The 24,564-nt window shown below is 27.8% G+C and overlaps 1 long non-coding RNA gene and 1 pseudogene across 3 annotated transcripts; both read right to left on the reverse strand.

The window, feature by feature from the left end:
- Window positions 1-281: 281 nt before the first annotated feature.
- On the reverse strand, window positions 282-3,431 carry LOC115702559 (uncharacterized; annotated as a pseudogene).
- Window positions 3,432-21,638: 18,207 nt separating this feature from the next.
- On the reverse strand, window positions 21,639-24,081 carry LOC115720914 (uncharacterized). 3 transcript variants are annotated; one of them, XR_009683417.1, is made up of 5 exons: window positions 23,416-24,069; window positions 22,943-23,047; window positions 22,514-22,604; window positions 22,109-22,201; window positions 21,639-21,786 (listed from the first exon to the last, which is right to left on the reverse strand). It is a non-coding gene; the product is annotated as an uncharacterized LOC115720914 (long non-coding RNA). The 3 variants fall into 3 exon arrangements; XR_009683418.1 differs by having other exon boundaries at window positions 21,639-22,201; window positions 22,514-22,626; window positions 23,416-24,081; XR_009683416.1 differs by having other exon boundaries at window positions 21,639-22,201; window positions 23,416-24,070.
- Between the last annotated feature and the right edge of the window lie 483 nt (window positions 24,082-24,564).

Below are 24,564 nucleotides of genomic sequence, written 5' to 3' on the forward strand. Positions count from 1 at the left end.
ATCTTTTGTTGATTTGTGTTTTCTAAAACGATTTGCAAATAAGTGTTTATTGCTTGGCAAGAGACACTTAGTTGTAGGTGAGGTTGACACCAGTTTTGTAAACAACCCGAGAAGAGCAGTGGCGGAACCAAACCACAAAACAAGGAGGGGTCAAACAAAGTGTATTTTTACCTATTTTGTTTTTAGTATATAGTATTATATAAATTAATATAAGAAGTTAAATAAGGAGCTTTATCCAACACATATAAAATAATATAACATATGCAAATATATATCATTGATTGAGAAAATATAAAGACACATATAAATATATATCATGCAAAGTAATACATTGTCTAAAACTGCAACCTACGTTCTTTTAAAGAAACAAAATCATCAAGTATTGAATCTAAATCAAAAGTCTCGGCTATCTCTCTTTCAATATAAACAACTAAATTGTTTGCTAGAAAATCATCTTCTATTTTATTCCGAAGTCTTGTTTTAATAATCTTCATAGCTGAAAATGCTCGTTCACTGGTCGCTGTAGATACTGGAAGAGTTAAAACAAGGCGAATTAGTCTATCAATAAGATAGTATATCTTTGATTTCTCTGTCTCTGTTAATCTTCGACATAATTCTGCGATGGATGACAAATTTTGGAACTTCGAATTAGTAAGCACATCAAGTTCAAAATGCTTCAATTGAAACCTTAAATTAATTCTCTCATTCTCAGAAAAATCAAGAGGATAATACTTTTCTGCAAGACAACATATATCATCAATATTGCAAGATTTAAAAGCATCCTTTGGATCCAAAGCTGAGGTAAGAGTTAAAAGCTTTGTTGCTCCTTCACCAAACCTGCTATCAAGCTCTTGTATCTAAAAGTCAATGGTAGCATTAAATATATCAAAATGATAATGATGCTCTATTGTAATGTGATCACGTTGATGGCGACCACGTCCTTGGACATAACGAGAGCCAAAATTTAGAATGTCAATGTCAAATTTCTTGGAGAAAGAGACAACATTTTCAAGCAAATTTTCCCAACCTTTATTTCTTAGTTCTTGGATAAGGTTTTTTGTAGTAGATACCATATTCATGGCATTCAATATGTCTTGAGATTTCTGCTGCAAAACTTGACAAAGAATATCAGTAATACCCATGATTTCCTTCATTAAGTGCAATATAAATATAATGATGTAATCATTTTATAAGCAGCATTTGCATCTCCGCGTTGATGGTAATTAGATCCTTCCTTAATTAGGTTTTCAAGCACCGAGCAAGTGGCTCCAAACATATTTTGCAGACTACAAATAGAAGAAAAATGAGAGCCCCAACGAGTATCACTAGCTCGTTTGATTGTACGAATTTGATTTGCTCCTCTTCCACTTTCGAGTTCATCAATAGCTATCATATGTGCAATTTGTGTTGCTTGAGCAGCTTGTAGTTCATCATGATGTTTACATGAACCACGACATTGATAACAAAATTCAAATTTGAAAAGAATTCATGCACATAAAGTACCTCTTTAGATGCAGCAACTAATGCTAATTGTAATTGGTGAGCAAAGCAATGAACATAGTATGCATATGGGCAATCTTTAAGAAATAATGCTTGCAAACCTTTCCATTCACCACGCATATTGCTAGCACCATCATATCCTTGTCCACGAATATTTTGAATATCAAGACAATGGTGAGAAAGAACTCTAGTTATTTCATTCTTTAAAGTCAATGCAGTTGTATCTCTAACATGTACAAGATCAAAAAATCGTTCTTGTATAAAACCATCATCATCAACAAACCTTAAGATTATAGCCATTTGCTCCCCCTTAGACTCATCTCGTGCCTCATCAACAATAATACAAAATTTAGAATTCCCAACATCTTCACGAATTTTGTTTCGCACTTTATTTGCAAGAACTTCTAAAATCTCTTTTTGAATTTTGGGTGAAGTATACTTCGCAAATTTAGGGGCATTTTCCAAAACAACTTGTTTAACATTTTCATCATATGAAGCTAGTAATTTAACCATTTCAAGAAAATTACCTCGATTTTTTGACTCAAGAGTCTCATCATGACCTCTGAAAGCACATCCTTGAAATGCAAGCCAACGAACAACATCAATTGATGTTCTCACTTGTAGCCGATTCTTGAGAATTTGCTTAGAACTTTGTGCATTCATTACTTTATCAATATGTTGTGACTGCTTTAATAAATCCTCACATGACTTCAAGGCATTATTATGAGTAGAGCAAGAATCTTCTCCAACATGATTCAAAAAGGCACAATTTTTTCCATCATTAACCTTCTTCCAATTTCTAAATCCTGTGACAGTAAATGCATCCCATCCAAAACGTCCAGAGGCTTTCATTGTAAAAAGATAACAAGGTAAACAATATGCAGCATCCTTTGACGGAGAGTACTCTAGCCAAGATGCAAATTGCACAAACCAAGAAGGTTGAAAGGGACGAGGATGATTTTCAGGACCAGATGGTGGATACTTTGAGAGATTTATTTGATAAGGACCCATTTTTAAGTAAGCTCTTCTTATTTCATCACGTTGATTGACATGATAGCTCCACATAGGTGGACGTAATCCTGGATCTCGTTGTAGTGTAGACAAATCAACTTCTTTATAACCAAATGTTGGAGATGTAAAAGGAATATCATCATGATTTTCCTCTAGTTCAACCCTTGGAATTTTAGAAGAATTTTCTAAAATAGCACCTTCTTTTCTTTTGAAAAATGAGTCAATAGTTTTAAATTTAGACATACCTCATAGACCTATAATTAAAATACAACATATAAATAAAGTTAGATCATGATATTATAAATTAAAAATATTCAAGAAAGTTGCAAATAAAGAAAATAAGAGAAACCCCCAACAAAAGTCATGTAAGAAATTAACAATCCCTAAAAAATTACAAATAAAGAAATGAAGAAAACTTCTAATTCAATAAAAGTCATATTCATATATGTAAGAAATTAACAACCCTTTAAATGATAATAAATTGGAATGATCAAATTATAAACTTAAAAGATTTCAAATACACACATGATATGTCAAAAAAAAAATACACACATGAGATATAATATTAGAGCACATGATTAAAGTTATGAAATTTAATTTAGGGTTTATCACACAAGATTAAAGGTTGATTAAAATCTCAAATAGAAAAAATGTAAACCCTAAAATAAAAATAACAATAAAAAAGGATGAGAAGAGTACCTTAAACCTTTTCTTAGTCTTCTTCTTTATCCTCCTCCTTCTTTCTATTTTTTTAATTTTTTTTATCAATGACCTCCCTTTCAATTTTTTTTCCAAGCTTGAAATAATTTGGGAACTTGGGGAGGAGAACTATTACAAAACTTGTAGAATACTCTTTGAAAAATAAATCACATTATTATATTCTTAATGGACTATTGAGTTATTGGGTTTCTTAATGGCTATTGAATTTTGGGCTTCTTAATAGACTATTGGGCTTTTGGCTTTTTTTAATTTAAATTTGATAATTTATTATTGGATTGGACTTAGTATAAGAGAATGATCTCTTTCATCTATTAACTTAATTTTGGGCCTCTTTGTTTGTTATATATATATATATATATATATTTTTTTAAAAAATCTAGGAGGGGCCATGGCCACCCCACAAATAGGCATAGTTTCGCCACTGGAGAAGAGTAAGATTTCACTACAATAATCTGAGAGTGAGATTGGTACTTCAGCAATCCAAAAAGGTTGATAATCCTTTGGGAAACTACTGGTGTGAAGTTGGCACCGGTGGAAAAAATAATTCGGTTGGTGAGATTGGCACTTCAACAATCTTGTGAGGTTGATAGTCCTTGGAAGAAAATTATTGAGAAGTTTGAGAAAAACCTTGGTAAAAAATTCTCCAGTTGTAAGGGTTAGTCAATCCCGTTAACTTGGCTCAATAGTTGAACTCAAAACTAGATTCATAGCTTTGAAGACCAACGATGTAGGTGGCTTAGTTCTACCGAACATTGTAAAAATTGATAATGCAATTTCTATCCCTAAACTCTTTACATTTTAAATTTATTATTTGTTTATACTTCTGTTTATCTATGTGATTGCATTAAATTTAAATATTTGTATAAATTATATTTGAGGTTTAAAATTTTTGAAAATATTTAAATTTTCAATTCACTCGCCTCTTGGAAACCTATCTTGGACTAACAATATACATTACTATAAAAAGACTTATGCCCGTAAGTTTTTCAATTGGATTTTTTTTAGAACCATCATTAATAAAGTTACGCGACTGTATAAAATCGTCTCCTATAGTGGAGTATTCTCGACAATTTTAAATAGTCGTGGAGAATCCCCAAGAATTTAAAAGAGTTACAAGCCAAAAAACAAAAATAATTTTTAAAGGGCACCCCGACAGTTTTAAACCGTCAACCATAGTATCTCCTATGGATTCAAACCGCCTGTGATACTAATATATATTCTTCTCTTTTATATCCAGCCCCTCACACTTAGAATAAAAAGCCAAAAAATATAGATCTCTCTTCTTATTTTGAAGGTGGTGGTTGGCAGGGACGGAGCAGGGATGGGGGTTCGCCACCACCGCTCAGTTCTCTCTTTTCTTTGGTGTTTGACGGGGAGGGAATTTGAAGCACATGGCCCAAATATGGGGTCTCGTCGAAGCTCCTTAGGCCAAAAGGCCTTCGTGGATGTCTCTGGGGCTCGATCTCAAAAGCCAAACACCGTTCATTCTTTCTCCTCGTCAGATTAATTTTTTGTTTGGTTTGATGTTCTTTGATGTATCTTAAATCACAAAAATTAAGCAATAAAATTTACATTTCCAAACAACATTAAAATTCGAAGGTTGTACCATTAGAATGAGTATCTTGAAAAGAACACCAATTGTGTGCAAACAAGGATGATATGAACTCGAACTACTCTTTGAGTGGGTAACTTTTGCATGTGATAAATAAGGGCAACAAAATAAATCACACATGATAACACAACTTGAAACTCACACGAAATAAATGAGTTTATGACATTTCAAGTAAACAGTTAACTGATCATTTTTGGATTAACAAACCTAACCTAAAATAACCCATTTAAAAGTATGTACACTTACATTTATTACATATAAATATAAGATAATGATAACTAGTTACCATCATATTACTAATAGAGTAAATAATAAAAAAATTGATAACGAAAACTAGTTAATACCACACTAATTTTTAAAATAGCTAGTTACCATTGTAAAGTTTAGTTATTTTTTAAAATTGACGGTAAATAGTTATCATCATATGGCTAATAATTAAACTAAAGAAAGAATATGATAGTGGTACTTGGTTACTACCACATTAATTTTTTCAAGTAACTAAATATATACTAGTAACCTGTTACCATAAAGAAAAAGACAAACTAAATACTGAGTGAAAAAATCAAATCAAACATTAGCTTAAAAAAACAGAAATACCACATTTTGGTGGCATTATTTTTTCTCTATATTTATAAAAACTCTGTTTAAATTTACCATATTTTTTAAAAAAAAAAAAAAAAAAATCTGCCAAAACACCCACTGTTTTCACTATGAGCCACTCCAGAATATGGGCCCAAGTTAAGCCCAAAGGGCTAACATAATATTTTGTTCAAAAGTTATTTATATCACATTTATAAACAAATTTATAATTTTGGATTATAAGCTTTGCACTTTTTAACTGCAGATATTATCTTCAAATGAAATCATGAATTTTTGAAAGAAAACATAAATGTGACGATAAATATTTCCAATACAATAATTTAAAACTAATTAGTTATTAGTGCTGAATTAATGAAGTTAAAATGTGTGGTGATCGGTTAATATGATATCACTAATAAAGTAAAATATATATTGATAGTGGTAACTAGTTACTACCATTTCGAATTAGTTATGTGTAAAATTTATAGTACACATAGTTACCATCCTATCACTAATAAAGTATATAATTTGATAGTAGATGAGTGATACCGTTATTAGAATTTTTTTTCTCATGTCGGTGTTCGTTATGATTACACATTATTCCTGTAAATTTTTTAAAAAATTTTGAATAATTTATAGTATCGAAAATATAATTGAAATTTTTTGAACATGCGTGGTAAATTAGAATATCAAGAATTTTATTTTTGATATTGTAAACTACTCGAAAATTTTTAAAATTTTACAGGAATGATACTGTAACGAATATCGCTAAAAATTTTGACATGTGATTTCAAATATAGAGATTGACTACAATATTATAATAAGAAATTGTAATTAACACTCCTTTTTTATAATAATAAATGATTACTGCCACATCAAATGAAAAACTAAAATAAGGAATAAAAACAACTCACATATAATTTTTTCTATTATTTTAGAAAAACAAAATGTAAAAATATTTACTTTGGTAGGATTATCTTTTTGTCCATATTTTGAAAATCTATGTTTAAATTTATCTATTTTTTTGTATAGTTCCTTTATCAAATGAGCCACACCAAATATGGGCCCGTATTAAGCCCAAAGGGCTTTAATTGTTTAGGCTCATCACTTTAGTGTTTAGAGAGAAGATCACATTACATACTTTTTTTTTAAATTGATGCATTTATTGTTTAGAGGAAATTACCCTGTATCCTTTTTATATTGTTCTTTCCTAGTTTTACTTTCTTTTTTAAAGTATCATTTTTATTTTTTTTAAAAATATTGTAACAATTTTACCTCTGTCACTTCAAGATACTCTCCATGTTACTCTCTTAGGTCAGAGTATGTTAGGTACAATACATATAAAAAGAGGTATGTTTCAATTAAATATAAAATTAAAGGTAAATTTGATTAATTGATTAATAAAAGTGGTATTTTTCAACTTATCCTTAATTTTTATTCTTTCTTTTCAAATCTATTATGTTTACTTACTTTTTCAATCATTTTGCTAATTTTACTTCTATCACTTTACGATAATCTCCATTCTTCTCTAATTAAAATTTTACCCTAACTTTTCTACAAACCTACACATTCATCTCCAAATAATATAGATCTATTATATTGAAATTATGTCTTAGTTATGTGAGAGTATAAAAATAATTTGGGTATAATATTTATAAAAAAAGTTATATTTAAAAATAAATTTAATTAATGTATTAAAAATGTATTATTCAATTTCTCCTAGTATTTCGGTGGTCTAGCATAGTTTTTTCCTCAAGAGTAACTTATATCACATTTGACTTTTATAATGCAAATTGAATTTATGATATTATAAGAAGAGGACTTTTTGACTTTTCTACTTAATGTAGATGCAACATTTGAGTGTCATGTTTTTCAGAGTTTTATCTTCAAAAGATTTTAGATGAAAGACTTCAAATGAAAATCATGAATACTCAAAAGCTAGCTATTTGATTTATTGTAAATACTTTTCCACAAATTAAAATAGAAAAATCATTTAAAAATAACTATGGGAGCTTTTTTTTCAATGGTACATTTTGATCATCAACTTTGAGTATGGCATTTGGTCACTACAAGAAGAAAAATAAATAAACCTATCATATAGAATTTACAAGCCTATTTAATGTAAAGAGAATTGCTAAAAGTATGTTTAGTATTTTTTTTCGGTGTCATACTGCTATTGATATAATTAAGTATCAGGTCCCATATAATTTAAAAAAATATCTTTTAAGAATATCACTAACCAATCGTGAAACGCTACCTATAGAAGATGCATCACGTAAACTACTAGGAATCGCATAATCCAAATAAATACAACTAGCATTTAACCACGAAACTCTAGCCAAATGGTAAGCAACACGATTAGCAGATCACTTAACAAAAATTAAAAAGACATTATTCAAATTAGAAAGAATCCACCTGCACTCTGAAATGAAAAATCCAAAAAAATCATATCTAGCAAACTTCAAATAACTTAGATCGTGACCAAACTGTTCAACTCTACCATCACATCATAACAATTGTGAAGTTTTTAAGGAAAATATTTATATAAATAATTGTTTTATTTGACTTAAACAATCTTATGCAATATAGAATAACAAATGTCACCATTCCGAGGGATGTTATCCGACAACAACATCCTCACACAAACATTTTTATTAGAGGTTTATATATTTTAATAAATTTAATATGAATATCAAAATATCGAGTTGTAAATATTTAATTATAATTTAATTAATTAAAAAAATAAAAATATATATATATATTTTTTTTTTTTGTTAAATAAGTCTATTTTATTGAAAGAAAGAAAAACTAAAACAGATTCATTGCCACAGAGGGGGCAATGTCCCTCAACACACCTTGAGAACCAGACTTAGACCCTCTAGCCCAACCGGCTAAGGCATCAGCCACACTATTCTCAGCCCGAGGACAAAAGCAAAACACAACCTTGTCAAAACACTTACACAAACATCGACAGGATTCAAACACAGGGTAAGTGCCCCAGGCGAGAGGCAAACAACCAAGATTGAGAGCCATCACTGCAACCTTAGAGTCCGAATGGACTTTGATTCTTCGCACGTTAAGCTGACGAGCCAATTGAAGAGCCAGCTGAATTGCCAGCAGTTCTCCTTCTAGAATCCCAGATACTTTTGTGAAATCAGTTGCAACCCAAGCCTGCTCCCCGTCAACCTCTGCCCTCTGAACAGCTGCCAAACCAGCTTCCTCGCCTGAGATTGAAGCATCAGTGTGAAAAGGAATCAAGTCAAATGCGCAAGAGAGATCAGAAAAGTCCTGAGAAGTCAAAATTGAAACTTCCCCAGGGTCTGCGAAATCATTCACAGTCATCTCTCGCACGGATGCCTGAACATCAGAAATTAGTTCTGCAATCGAAAAAGGCCGGCTCCGAAAAATCACATTGTTTCTCCATTTCCAAATCGACGCACAGGTACAAGCCACGAACATCTGCAAACTCTCATCTTTCACAGAAGTCCACCATAAACCAAAATCCATAATGGAATTCCAATGCAGATCATCAATTCGAATGCCCCATTTGCTATGAAACAAAACTGCCTTAAGAGCACTGCAGGCACCAAACAGATGCAAGACAGATTCATTTGCATTATTACAGAGCACACAGTCCTCATCCAACCTCCCAATTCGCGACTTAGTAGGCAAAACATCAGACCAGATTTTCCAAAGTAACAATTTCAGCCTAGGATGAATCGATGAGCGCCAGAGCTTTTCCCACACCTTATTCGGGTCCTTGAACCTATCTTGCTGACTCACCCAGTAACTGCTCTTTACCGAGAAATTTCCCGACTTAGAAGCTTTCCAAAACAACCTATCATTAGAAGATATCAAAGGTCGAATGCTCAGGATAGCCTGAGCCACATTCTCCTCAAAACAATCTTTGATAAGATCTGAATTCCACTCACGACTCCCATCCACAAAAAGATCAGAAACTTTGACGAAGGCATGTCTTCTAGAATAACTGAAACTACTTCGAACTTCCTCCATAGATACCCCAGGGACCCAGGGTCTCTCCCACAAGTCCGAACCACCATCCCCAATAAGAACCCCGGCCCCAATCTTACAAATTTTCCTAGCCTCCAAAATTCCTTGCCAAACCCAGGAATCACTCGCTCTCATCTCCACCCTCCAAGCATCTAATCCTTGACAGTATCTTGATTCCAACAGCTTAACCCAAGGCTTGTCGGCTCTAGCAAGCAAACCCCAACTCAGTTTTGACAAAAGAGCCAAATTAATGTCCCTAAACCTTCTAAGCCCAAGACCACCACATCTTTTAGGTTGACAAATTTCAGTCCAAGACTTAAACGAACGATATCTCTGTTTTTTCGAATTGCCAATCCACCAAAATCTCGCCACGATCCTGTCCAACTCATCGCAAACAGTCTTAGGAACCAAAGCCGTTGACATAGCATAGCAGGGGACACTTTGCAACACCGATCCAACCAAAGTAGTTCTTCCGGCTTGAGACAAATTCTTCGCCCTCCACCCCTCAAGTCGGCTCTTGACCTTATCTTTAATGAAGTGAAAATCCTTTCGCTTCTTAGCCGAAAAGAAGAAAGGATTACCAAGGTATTTTTCTGAATGACTAAGGCCGTTGATGTCCATTATGTTCTTAGCTTCTTCCCTACATCTCAACGGGGTGTTAGGCGAAAACATTACTCCACTTTTCTGTTTATTAACCTCTTGCCCCGACCAGCGTTCATACCGCAAAATACACTCCATAAGAGCTGCCGCATTCCCCCCATTCGCCTTGCAAAAGAAAATTGCATCATCCGCATAAAAGAGATGTGAGATAGGCACCGCATCTCTCGAGACCTTAACACCACTCAACTCCCCATTAGCCTCCGCCCTTAGAATTAACTTCGATAGAACCTCGCTGCAAAGAATGAACAAGAATGGCGACAAAGGGTCTCCTTGACGCAATCCGCGCTTAGGATTGAAGGGAGCCAAAGGAGCCCCATTAAGAAGCACCGAATATGACACTGAAGTTACACAACTCATGATGATTTTGATCACCTTTTCACTAAATCCATTAGCTTTCAAAACTCGAAGAAGGAAGTTCCATTCTAAGCGATCATACGCTTTGCTCATATCCGTTTTAACAGCCATCACACCATGTTTACCCTTCTTTCTTTTAAAGCTATGCAAAACTTCTTGAGCCATGATTTTAATCCATTCAAAACGATATTCACTTCTTTTTTTTATTCGATTTATTTTGTTTAAATTGGGCGGGTTGGAGTAATATCCAAATCTCCAATGTATTAAATGGACGGTTTGGATTATCGTTGTGTTTTTTCTCTCGATTTGGTATGAAAGTTTTATTTAAGTTGGGTAGTTTGTAAAAAGATTTGTACAGGCCTATATTTGATCATAATCTCTCAAAAAACAAACAAAAGAAATATTTGTATTTTACTACATTTGAAGAAACAAAAAAAATGTAACTAGTACTTTTCAAAAATACTAAAATGGTATACAGAAAAGGCCTCAAGTTGTATAACTATCTAAATTAAATGGGCCCAAAATTCGTTTTTATAAAATAGATTAAGGAATAATTACTTAAAACACTATTTTTTGTAAAAAAAATTACATTTTTATGTTTGATGAATATTTTTTTACATTTTTACGGTTTTTCGTAAAAATAACACAAAAATAAGAAAACTATATAAAAATAACATAAAAATAATATCAAAACAACAACAACAAATAACATACATATAATAAAAAATTAACAACAAATTAACATGAATACAATATAAAAAAACCGTATTTTCTATAAATAAAATCAAAAAATTCGTAAAAAAATATTTACAATTCTGTAAAACCGTATTTTTGTAATTTTTTTATTGTTTTTGTGTATTTGTGAAATTATTCCATAGATTAATGGTACCAAAATAGTATTATAAGAAAAGCCACAATTAATGGGCCCAAAATGGTATTATAGGATTTTAGAAAAGGCCTCAAGGATATGGGCCCAATTAATATTTTTGGTGAATTTCCCAAGAATTTAAGATTAGACAGGCCTTGTTATTTATTTATTATTATTATTCTTTAATAAAATGTTATTATATTAAACAAAGACTCATAATATAATAAGCATAAGAGAATGAAGAATTTCTTCCAACTATGAACACTTATCATCTACCGAGAGCATACTTAATTAATAAATGAGTAGTATTATTTACTGATTTATAAACACGAGAGATCTGCACTTTAAGAAAATTAGATAATTAAAGAAAAATGTTTAATAACAAACAATAAAAATTATAAACAAATACTTCGGTAGACTACTATTCTTTAACCACTAAGAATCAATCTCAATATAATGAACTGATAGTTAAAAGTTTTTAAGCCATTGTAGACTATGTATAAGAGTCATTGCTTCTATCATTTTTTTCATTCAAAAACATAGCAGTGATAATTATAAACCATCTATTTTTTAATGAAAATAAACCATCTATTTAGTACCAACTCATTAATTTCTTCTTCTTTTATTTTAAAGTCATAAACAACAGAAAAACAAAACACTTGTATGGTTTACTATTATAATTAGCAAACCATAGAAAAAGTGGTGCATGCATAGCAACCACATAAAAATGTTACAAATAAATATAAGGGTAACTATTATTTTAGATTTTGTGTTTTGCAAAAGTTATTAATTACACCCTTTATTTTGTTAAATGATAAAATGAATTCTGTATTTTTTAAAATTATACAAATAGGATCCTGAACAGATTTTTTTGTACTAAAATAAAACTTAATAATAATTTAATTTAGAGATTTTATGACAAAAATGGTTACATTTTTTTTTGTATTTGTTCGGTTAGAAATTGTCTTAAAGTTAGTTATATTAAAAAATAAAATTGTTGAAAATTGAGCTCAGAGTCATACTTTTACTATTTTGGAAAATATATGGTATGTTTTGTCATTTATCCAATATATAACTAATTCTAATTAATGTATGAAAATATTATATACCCAGTGACCTTCACATGGCTCTTTATTGTTAAAATAGTACATCTCAATTTAAATAAATATGATTCATTGAAAAGAAATATTATGTGATTGTATTTAATTTTGAAAATTTTAAGAAATAGGCTAAAAATTTTAAAACAATGACAAAATACATTAATATAGAAAAAAAATTATTTTTATGCTTTGAATTCTTTTATTAACAAAAATACATTTTTAGTAAAAATAGTAAACTATATTTTTAGTTGTTTTATAGTTGTATTACAGGTTTTTTTATAATTTATTTATAGTTATCGTGAGTTTGATTTCTCGTTGTCTTCTTACTTTTTGCTGAAAAAAGTATAGTTTTGTATTTTTAAAGCTTTACAAGCGTATTTTTGAAAATAAAAAGTTTAGGTCATAAAATTGTAAATAAAACATTAAAAAGATAGTTTGAAATTTTTTGTGGTGTGGTAATTGTGGTTTGTATTTAATAATTGCGGTTCAAACTGCACCGTACTATATATTACATAGTTACCAATTTTTATAATATGATGTTTATTCTTTTTTCATAAAAGAATAAATAAATATATGTGTTTATTATATTATTTTTTAGAGATAATTCAAGATAATGACTTTATAATTAGTGTATATATTATGATGTTAAAATTTTAATTAGATATTTTTTTGTATTGTTAAAATTTAGGATAAATACCATTTTGGACCCTGTGTTTACAAAAGTTATCAATTGGACCATCTGTTTTGTTAAATGACAAAGTGGACCTTGTATTTTTCAAAATGGTATAAATAGCACCATGAGCTAAATTTTTGACAACTTTTTTTAATATGACCAACTTGAAAATACGAACAGATACATAAAATGTAAATAGTTTTGTCATAACACTTTTAGATCATATTATTATTAAATTTTATTTTGACAAAAAATCAATTCAGGATCCTATTTTTACCATTTTAGAAAATACAGGGTCTATTTTGTCATTTAACAAAATAGAGGGTCCAATCGGTAACTTTTGCAAAATACAGAGTTTAAAATGGTACTTACCCTAAAATTTATTAGATTGATTTTTAGATTTTTATTATAATGATGATAGTGTAAACTGTTCAAAGTGCACTGTATTTTTCACGGTATATTTTTTGCAGTTTTAAAATCTTGCAGTACAGCTGCAGTTTGAAAAATTATAAAATCACTGCAGTTTGGTTTGAAAACAGTTACAAACTGCACCACTCGTACCGCTAAAAAAAATATTAATAAAATGTTAAAAATGCTTAACACGTGAGCAAAGAGTGGGGGTTACATGTGATTTGTTGAACCAAACAAAAGTAAGACTCTTGAGATATTTACCTCTTTTAGTTTTTGTTTTGAATTTTACAAATACTTTTCTTTATTTTTCATACTATATATAGTCTTTTCTTAAATAGAGACCCTATAATATTCCTCATTCACAGAAAACAAGAAGAAAATATCTATTTGTCTTCGATTCCAAATATTTAGCTGGATTTTTATTTTATTTTATTTTTGGCCATTTTAAGTCCTAATTTTTGTGATTACATATATGTATTTTTAATTACATAATTATGTCATATATAACAAAAAGGTCAAAATGCATACTTTTTCATAAAGATATAGTGTGGTCCTATTTTTCTATTTTTTTTCTTTGCTTAATATCAAAGAATTCAGATTTTTGCTTAATATGTATGTAAATCAATTTTATTTTTATTTGTACAACCTAATTTAAATAATAATTGATATTTGTCAAGATGTTTAATTTGACTTTTATTAAACTAATAAATAATCTCATTGTGAACTGTTTTTAACTACAGCATAGACATATATTTTTTTAGCAAATTTTTACATTTTACATTTACACTAATTTTTCAAAAAATTAATATCAACTTCTATTACACGCGAAACACCGAGCTAGGGTTACTCGGAGACCCGAAGCGCTAGGAAAAATTAATGTCTCTTTAGGTGTTAATCATACTTAAATTAATTCTCAACCCTCTTTAATTTCTCATTGTCGCCTATAAATAGAGCATGAGGATTCGCTCGTACGCAAAGTTGGCTTATTTTTTTTTTGAAGAAAAACGTTCATATATTAGATAAAACGATAATTAGACCTCGCGGTCATTACAAACAAGGTGTTTAGGGATCGAGAGAATAGGAATAAATTCAAATCTCTGGTGGGTAAACGCCCACTTAGCCACATTATGGACAGCAAAATTACAATTCCTACTAATATTAGAGAAAATACAAGTAAGGAAAAAGGAAGAGGATCTAATACAAGATGAGACATAGTTCTCAAGCTCCCACCTGGACTCAGTCCGGTTAAGAGCGTTGATAACTACCCTCGAATCACTTTCAACAATAATAAACTTAAAGCCATAAGTCTTCGCAAAGTCCAGCGCAGTGCAACAAGCCGCCGCTTCACCACATAACGCGTCAGCAAAATCTAATTTAGAAGTATGAACCCAAATCACCTTACCAAGATGATCCTTTGCAACAACAGCAGTGCACATAGTGTCCAACCCCACCTTAACATCACAGTTCAGTTTTATCCAGTCTATTACACAAAATTGGCTTAAGTATTAAGTAGTTTCCGCTATTACACAAAATGTGATTTTTTTTTTATTATATATACATAAATTAAAAATTTATAACTCAAAGTTTAAAAACAATCTTAAAAATATAAATAAGCTGGTAATAGAATCTTGTCTTAATGTACAAGAATTTTTTTTTTCTAAATGCATGGCCGAATTTTAATTTGAAGAATATATAATTAGAGCCGAAGCTTTGCCCGAGTTGTAATCCTAAGATCACTTGACGTCCAATGCAAGTTTAATACATTAATTTGTGGATTAAATTTCATTAACCTCTGAACTATATAAAAATTTTAAGTATCATTCCTCTAACAAATATTTAATAAATCTTTTTTTTATTGGTCATAATAAAAAACAACATATATATATTATCTATAAAAAGTATTACTTAATATAACTGAGATCAATTTAATGATAAATTTTAATAATTCTTTAACAAATTATAACACATCAATATCTAATATTTTTATAGAATAGTATATACTTCTCTTTGAGATTCAAACAACCATGCATATTATAAATAATGACCTATATATAACTATTTAAAAATAAAAATCATGTATACCCGTGCCCTAATTGCTAAAACTTATAAATAATATAATTTTTACATATTTTTATGTGAAAATTATAATTTATAAAACTCAAACTTTAATTCAAATAGAAACAAAATTTCATCATCATATTTTTCGTACAGTTTCAGACTCTAATAAATTATACTACAAATTAATTTACAGTTTTCTTCTCCAATATATTAAGTTAACTAATAATATTTACTTAATTATATATTAGACAAATATTTCAATAATATATATATTATTTTCAGGGTCGGATTTTTTCTTTCTTTTTTTGTAATGCATTTATGCATGCCCATTCAGATATTGGAAACGTTAATTAAGAAATTAATTATATGATTTTATTGATCATGACCCTATAGAGCTATAATAAGGCTAAATAATTCGTATAGAATTAAACATATATATTGAACAGTATTTATTAATACATATATATATGAATTATATATTAATATATATAGTTTGCATATATATATATAACTAAACACATTTATGTGTAGATTGGTATTATTTTCAAAGTTTTTGGCCCTTAAAATAGTAATTAGATTAGATAAGACAGGAATTTGGTGTTTTCGTTTATAAATGTGCTTAATTATGTTATATATATTTATATAGAGATATAGGCTTTTGGATGGTTCAATAGACAAAATTGAACTGTTAATTACACAAAAACGTTCAGCCGCTTATAATTAATTATAATTTGCTTCCATTAATATCAATAAATTATAAAACTAATTTATACATTAATTACGTACGTTACCTCTCTTAATTCTCCATTTATATAAATATATAAAAATATAATATAACGTGTAATTCATTCCATCTTATAATTAACCAAAAATAAACCCTGTTCAATTACATCAGGTTCAATATAATTATGACAGCGTGCTATATATATATTTCAACTCTTAGATTTTTTTTTACAAATATATTGAACTCTATATATAGTGTAATTATACTGCTAAGATTATTAATTTTAATTTCATGCAATTTAAACATTAATTATACAAAATACATATTGATGCACTGTATTATCTTTTCAATATGTAACCCAATAATTATATATATAATAGAATATATTGTACATATGTTTAACATTTTGTTAAATTTTTAAAAAAATTTACGTATACATCCAAAAATTACACTTACTAGTTACTAAACTCATGTGACATATGTATATATATGACATATTTTTTAGTCAATCATATTATGATCTAGTGAAGATAATTAAGATCTATAACTTAAAAAAGTATTGTATCGATCGATGTAACATTTTGGTACATATTTTGTGTGTGGATGTGGAGATAAATATTATTACTCTATTTAATTATTATATAATTATTCGTAATACATACTATCATATTATATTTATATATATATATACATATATTTTAATACTCTTTTCATGTCATTTTAGATTTTGTCAAGTTGGGTGGTGCATGTTTAATATTGGATGGTTCAACTTCAAAATTTAGTATTTGTTTTTTTTTTATATCTTTATATATTAAAAGTGTCTATCTAACGACATTTCTTGGTTTAACAGAATATACCTTAAAAATAAAAGAATATTCTGTTAAATTTAACGATCTTAATAGGTTTGATCTCCCGTTAACAAATAAACCCAATAATTAAATCTAAAAAATTAAACAATCTTTTTTTAAATTAAAAAAAATCAGAAAATTAAACAATCTTTTTTTAAATTAAAAAAAAAATCATCTTAGCCACATATCTCTCTAACAAACCATATAAAATAATACATTTTTTTTTTTCTAAAAACATAAAGTTACAGACTAATTTCATTAACAATCATCAATATAAAATTTAAACTCTATATTAAAAAATATTTTTTTTTTCTAAATGCATAAAGCTACAGACTAATTTCATTAATACAAATATTCAAGTATGAATACATCAGAACAATTCAAAATCAAAACCAATAAATATTCAAGTATTTCAATAAATTCATAAACAAATAAATCAGAACAATTCAAAATCTCAAATCAAGAAAATTAAAAGTTTAGATTTATAATCTTTACAAATATAAAAAACTTAAATAGATCTATCATCTTAGCCACATATCTCTCTAACAAACCATATAAAATAATACATTTTTTTTTTCTAAAAACATAAAGTTACAGACTAATTTCATTAACAATCATCAATATAAAATTTAAACTCTATATTAAAAAATATCTTTCTTTTTTTTTTCTAAATCCATAAAGCTACAGACTAATTTCATTAATACAAATATTCAAGTATGAATACATCAGAACAATTCAAAATCAAAACCAATAAATATTCAAGTATTTCAATAAATTCATAAACAAATAAATCAGAACAATTCAAAATCTCAAATCAAGAAAATTAAAAGTTTAGATTTATAATCTTTACAAATATAAAAAACTTAAATAGATCTATCATCTTAGCCACATATCTCTCTAACAAACCATATAAAATAATACATTTTTTTCTAAAAACATAAAGTTACGTACTAATTTCATTAACAATCATCAATATAAAATTTAAACTCTATATTAAAAAATATCTTTTTTTTTTTCTAAATCCATAAAGCTACGTACTAATTTCATTAATACAAATATTCAAGTATGAATACATCAGAACAATTCAAAATCAAAACCAATAAATATTCAAGTATTTCAATAAATTCATAAACAAATAAATCAGAACAATTCAAAATCTCAAATCAAGAAAATTAAAAGTTTAGATTTATAATCTTTACAAATATAAAAAACTTAAATAGATCTATCATCTTAGCCACATATCTCTCTAACAAACCATATAAAATAATACATTTTTTTTTTCTAAAAACATAAAGTTACAGACTAATTTCATTAACAATCATCAATATAAAATTTAAACTCTATATTAAAAAATATCTTTCTTTTTTTTTCTAAATCCATAAAGCTACAGACTAATTTCATTAATACAAATATTCAAGTATGAATACATCAGAACAATTCAAAATCAAAACCAATAAATATTCAAGTATTTCAATAAATTCATAAACAAATAAATCAGAACAATTCAAAATCTCAAATCAAGAAAATTAAAAGTTTAGATTTATAATCTTTACAAATATAAAAAACTTAAATAGATCTATCATCTTAGCCACATATCTCTCTAACAAACCATATAAAATAATACATTTTTTTTTTCTAAAAACATAAAGTTACAGACTAATTTCATTAACAATCATCAATATAAAATTTAAACTCTATATTAAAAAATATCTTTCTTTTTTTTTCTAAATCCATAAAGCTACAGACTAATTTCATTAATACAAATATTCAAGTATGAATACATCAGAACAATTCAAAATCAAAACCAATAAATATTCAAGTATTTCAATAAATTCATAAACAAATAAATCAGAACAATTCAAAATCTCAAATCAAGAAAATTAAAAGTTTAGATTTATAATCTTTACAAATATAAAAAACTTAAATAGATCTATCATCTTAGCCACATATCTCTCTAACAAACCATATAAAATAATACATTTTTTTTTCTAAAAACATAAAGTTACGGACTAATTTCGTTATGATAATCATCAATATAAAATTTAAACTCTATATTAAAAAATATCTTTCTTTTTTTTTCTAAATCCATAAAGCTACAGACTAATTTCATTAATACAAATATTCAAGTATGAATACATCAGAACAATTCAAAATCAAAACCAATAAATATTCAAGTATTTCAATAAATTCATAAACAAATAAATCAGAACAATTCAAAATCTCAAATCAAGAAAATTAAAAGTTTAGATTTATAATCTTTACAAATATAAAAAACTTAAATAGATCTATCTACCATTGTTGTTGCCGTTGCTCAGTTACTGGATTCTTAAACAAAAACCACTAAAACTTATATAAAACTAATATTTACGTGGTTTGCCACGTAACTCTCATCTAGTATAATATATATATATATTTATGTATGTATAGATTCTGGCCAAGCAAGTAAAACACTAATAAATATAATGATGGGGAGACAAGAAAAGATGAGTTGGTTTTTCAAAATTAAAAGCAAAAGAGGACCTTACATACATACATTCATGTCCCCTTATATATATCTCTATAAATGTTTATATATATAAATTACGTCTAATATTTTAAAACAGTTGATGAAGCCTTGAAGGGTAATATAATAATATATACAAATTCATGATATTTATTCTTGACCACACATTATGATATATATAATTAAAAAATATTTAACTATATTCTCCCTCAATCAAGTAATAATCATTTCCTTTATCATTAGCTTACCCTTTTTTCTTGCTTTTGTGTTGTGTACTTCTTAGCTTTACAAATATATATGTAAAGTTTTATATATAAATGTGTGTGGCTATAGAATGAACCATCTGTCACATGTATATATAAATACTAATTAGTTCAATAAGCTTATGACATTCAAAGATTTTAACCAATTAAACCGATTGACTACGTGCCTTCATCATATTATAATTAATTTGATTGGCCTTTTTGGCTTATTTGATAATAATAATAATAATAATTCATAAATTAATTAATTTATTAAAACTCGATCTAATTGCTACATGTACGTTGTTACAATATAGGCAATAGATTTTCTCTTAATTCTTTTTTAACCAGAAAAAAATATACTTATTAAACGAGAAATGTTAAAGAGCATCACTATATATTATGATCTTCTTATGAGTTACAATTAAGTATATAAAATTTCATATAATTTAATATAATAATTCTTAAATTATATTGCTAACTATAAAATAACAAGTTTAGAAAGTAACAATAATCGTACTTAATTAAACATATAACAAATTATCCTCATATGTATATATTATTGTAAACTATTTTATTTTACAATTAATTAAAGTACTGGCGTAGCTTTATATATATATATATGTTTTACGAAAAGACTTGAGATGTGTGAAGACAATAGTGATGAGTGAGTAAATTTCGACCTCAAAAAACCCCTAAAAAAATTTCACTATCAAAACTATAGTACATGCTCGAAGCCAAGACTTTCTTTCTCTAGTTCTAGTCCACACACATATATATATACATATTTATATTATATATATATATGTAGCTAGGGCAATCACAGTACTCATTAATGACAGAAAATAAAGACATTGGAATAAGGTGAAAGACTTGGCTGGCTAGGGATTAGGGTATATACGTACCACTTTATTATACTCAATACTATAGTACTTTTCTTTATAATAATAATAATAATAATAATAAGCAATATTAATTTTCAGGGTCTTCTTTTAAGCATAACCAAAAGTAATGTTTTTGGAACCCAAAATATGATTTTTTTTTTTCTTATATAATATATAACTATCAACATTTATTTGTAATAATTTTCTAAATTTGAAAACAGATTTATATTTAGACATAAATACATGATAGGGAGATTCTTTGGCATTATTTTTGCTCCTACCGATATGCATCTCTAATGCCTCTAAAGAAATTATATATATATATATTTATATATACTAGGTTGAAGTTACGTGCTATGCACGTATATTATATTTTAGTTATTTTTTTCAAATCATATATTATAATTTTTAATTATTATAACATACAATAATATTGATAATTTAATTAATTAAATAATTTTATTTTAAAACAAATAAATATTTAATATAAAGTAAATAAAAAGAACATATTGATATATTAAAATAAAAACAACGTGTAGAGTTTTAGAAATAAGCTCTTAATTCTTGTTTATAATTTAAAATAATTATAAGATGTGTTTCTAATCTTTGTCGATATAATGACTTAAATATTAGGCTTAGTAGCCTTGTTGGATAAATCAACAACCACCGAGTGTTGTGATATTTTGTTAGTATAATAAAATAATTATCAATAAATAATAGTAAATAGCCTATCCAGTGAGTGTTCATACTAAGATATTTTTCGAGTAAATACTATTTTAGATCTTGACTTGCAAAAGTTACCGACTAAACTATCTATTTTGTCAAATAATAAATTAGCTTCTGTATTCTCCAAACTATCTCATAGTTTATTGATACTTGATTAGAGAAAAAATTCATTCATTAATTAGTTGCCTAAAATCTAATGTCACAAAAAGAAAAGAAAAAATTCAATAACTTTAGTACAAGGTCATGAACAAATATTTACTTCCCACTTGATGCTTCTTATAATGCATTGAGCTGCCAAGTAACTGCAAGAAAAATTACAATTATTAAGCAGAAGGCATTTAATTACAGCTTAATTTTTGAAGATTAAAGCTAATACAAATAACCTTGCTTACTCCATAAGTTTAATAACACATGAATTTACTGCCAAATGATAATGAGGAATAGTTTGCTTTGCAAATAATTTATGTGAAGTTGTGACTTATTGAAAGTATATCAGAGTATAACTTCAGAAATGTAAACAATAGAATGTGGTCCATATATGGTAGATAATATAACAGAATCCAATCATCTTAGAATAAAAAATAGTAAGATTACTTGCAGCATAGTTATGAGTTTAGAAACTACCTTTCCTATTTGAGAGTGAGGGCATTGTAATTGTAATATACATCTGCAGGAGTTGCATGCCAGCCTTGGCAGGTGCCTCTTTGCTGCAAGGTGCTACATCATTGGAGAAAATTATTATATTAAAATCTGGCATTGATCTAAATTTACTATTCATCATTTTAGAAAATTGAAGAGAGAAACAATACACATGCTATACAATTAAGAGAAAAAACATATAAGTATTAACCAAATTAAGTTCAATAAAATTAATACTGATTTTCTTAAACTAACATTTAGAATTGAAAAGCAAATTGTATCATTGAATTTTCCATCAAGGTACTAAATTTTAAACCATAAATATCACCATTATGTCAAATTAAACATGAAATTTAAAATACATATACACATGTAGAGAAAGATAGTTACTTGGTGGCAGAGGCAGACTCTTCTTCAAGTTGATTTCTCATGTGTGCTTAACATTTTACTTGAAGATTGAGGTGGACTGCTTTACATCAAACTTGAGAAGAAGAAAGATAATGCTAAGACCAATCAGATGAGAATAAAATTATTATAAGCCACTGAATCCAAGTCATTTTTTTTTCAATTTCAACAATATAAACAACGCTAATCTTAGTTTCAAGAGTTACTTGAGCAAATTTATATAGTTACAAATACTATTGTAGGTATATACACATCTGCAAGTTTAATACTCAACAACATTAAAATGAAATGAAAGCATGATCTTTCATAATTAGATATGATACAACAACATTCCATAATCATAACCCAATATAACAATTAAAATTATTCATTCATTCATAATTCTAAAATATAATAACAATATACAAACCATACCAAGGTAGAAGAGGATGGTAGTTACTTTATCTTCACCTTGTAATTAAGAAAGCCCCCCTTGAGTACATGCTATAATCTTCACTCTCTGACTTTTGGTGTGGTATTCTACAATATCAGAAACTTAGAATATCAATAATACCAGTACAATTCACAACTATAATACATCAATTATTTGAACTTCTAGGCTAATCTTCATCTCATACATTTTCTACTTATAATTAATGAATATTAGTTCAACAATTCACTTACGTACACAACTTCAGTTTTCTACCACTATTTGAGAATTTAGAGCAAATTTTAGACAAGTGAAACTTTATTAGTTGAATCATATTATGTTGTAGCTTTTCCAACATATAAAATTAGATTATTAGCACAAGAGAAAAAATCAGCACAAAAGCAATTCAATGAAAAAAAATTTAAATTATTAGTTGCCAACCAATAAGTCATATAAAATCCAAAAAAAAAAACATTACCTTGGTTGTAACAAAGATGAAGAATCCTTCTTAAAGATGAAGTGAAGGCCTTTCTTCACAAATATCAAGAAATCAATAAAAGATCTTATTAGAATTCATAAAACAGTAAGGTAGCTAGCTCAAAAAAAAGGAAATCTAGGAATTTACCAAACATAAATAAAAGCAACACAAATGCAGAAACTCAAGTCAATCAAATACTTAATGAGACAGCAAATAATCTTGTGCAAACAAGAAAAAATTTATGGGCAATGTCAAATCCACCTAATAAAAAGGAAGCTCCCCCAACTCGTCACCGCCTACATTGTTTGACGTGTTTGCATTGAACATTGATGAATTGGAGGTTGCAGACTTGTCAATTGGGTCTCAGAGCCTTGCGGAATCTTATCAAGGACCACGACGAGTAGTCATCGTTGCGAGGGAAATTGGGTAGTGCTTTTCTAGATTAAGATCCACATTCAAATTAGAAAAATGAAAATTGAGCTCTGATGTAAAACCATGGCTATGGGTTCTCCCTCTTTATGGACACTCGACGAATTGGGATGGGTAGGATTCATGTCTTTGCTCCATAGAGAGAAGAAGAAAAATGGCTGCATAATTGATTCATGATTTTTCTAAATTCGATCCGATTTCCCCTCATTTGAGGTTTGACTGAGAAAAACGTTAAAGCTAGGTGAACGCTGTTAACTTCAATCGTTATAGTAGAGTTTTTTTTTTATAACAAAAAAAAATCGTTAAAAAATCATAGAGTTTTTTATATATAAAGATTTTTCTTTTTTAAAAAATAAATAAAAAAATTTATTAATATTCTCCCGTTTGTTAGAGAGATAGGTGGTTAAGATAATTTTTTTAATTTAAAAAGAGATTATTAATATTTAAAAGATTGTTTAATTTTTTGGGTTTAATTATTGGGTTTATTTATTAACTGGAGATCAAACCTAATCGTTAAATTTAACAGAATATTCTTTTATTTTTAAGTATATTCTGTTAAACCAAGAATTGCCGTTAGATAGGTACTTTTAATATATAAAGATATATATGACATTGCTGTATATATTGTAATTACAATAAACATCTCACTTGTTCTTAATTTTTTTAAATAAATAAAATTCAAAATTATATGTTGCATGCTCCTAATTATTTTGGTATGAC

This window comes from Cannabis sativa, chromosome 7 (assembly GCF_029168945.1).
Source record: "Cannabis sativa cultivar Pink pepper isolate KNU-18-1 chromosome 7, ASM2916894v1, whole genome shotgun sequence".
Taxonomy (NCBI): Eukaryota; Viridiplantae; Streptophyta; class Magnoliopsida; order Rosales; family Cannabaceae; genus Cannabis; species Cannabis sativa.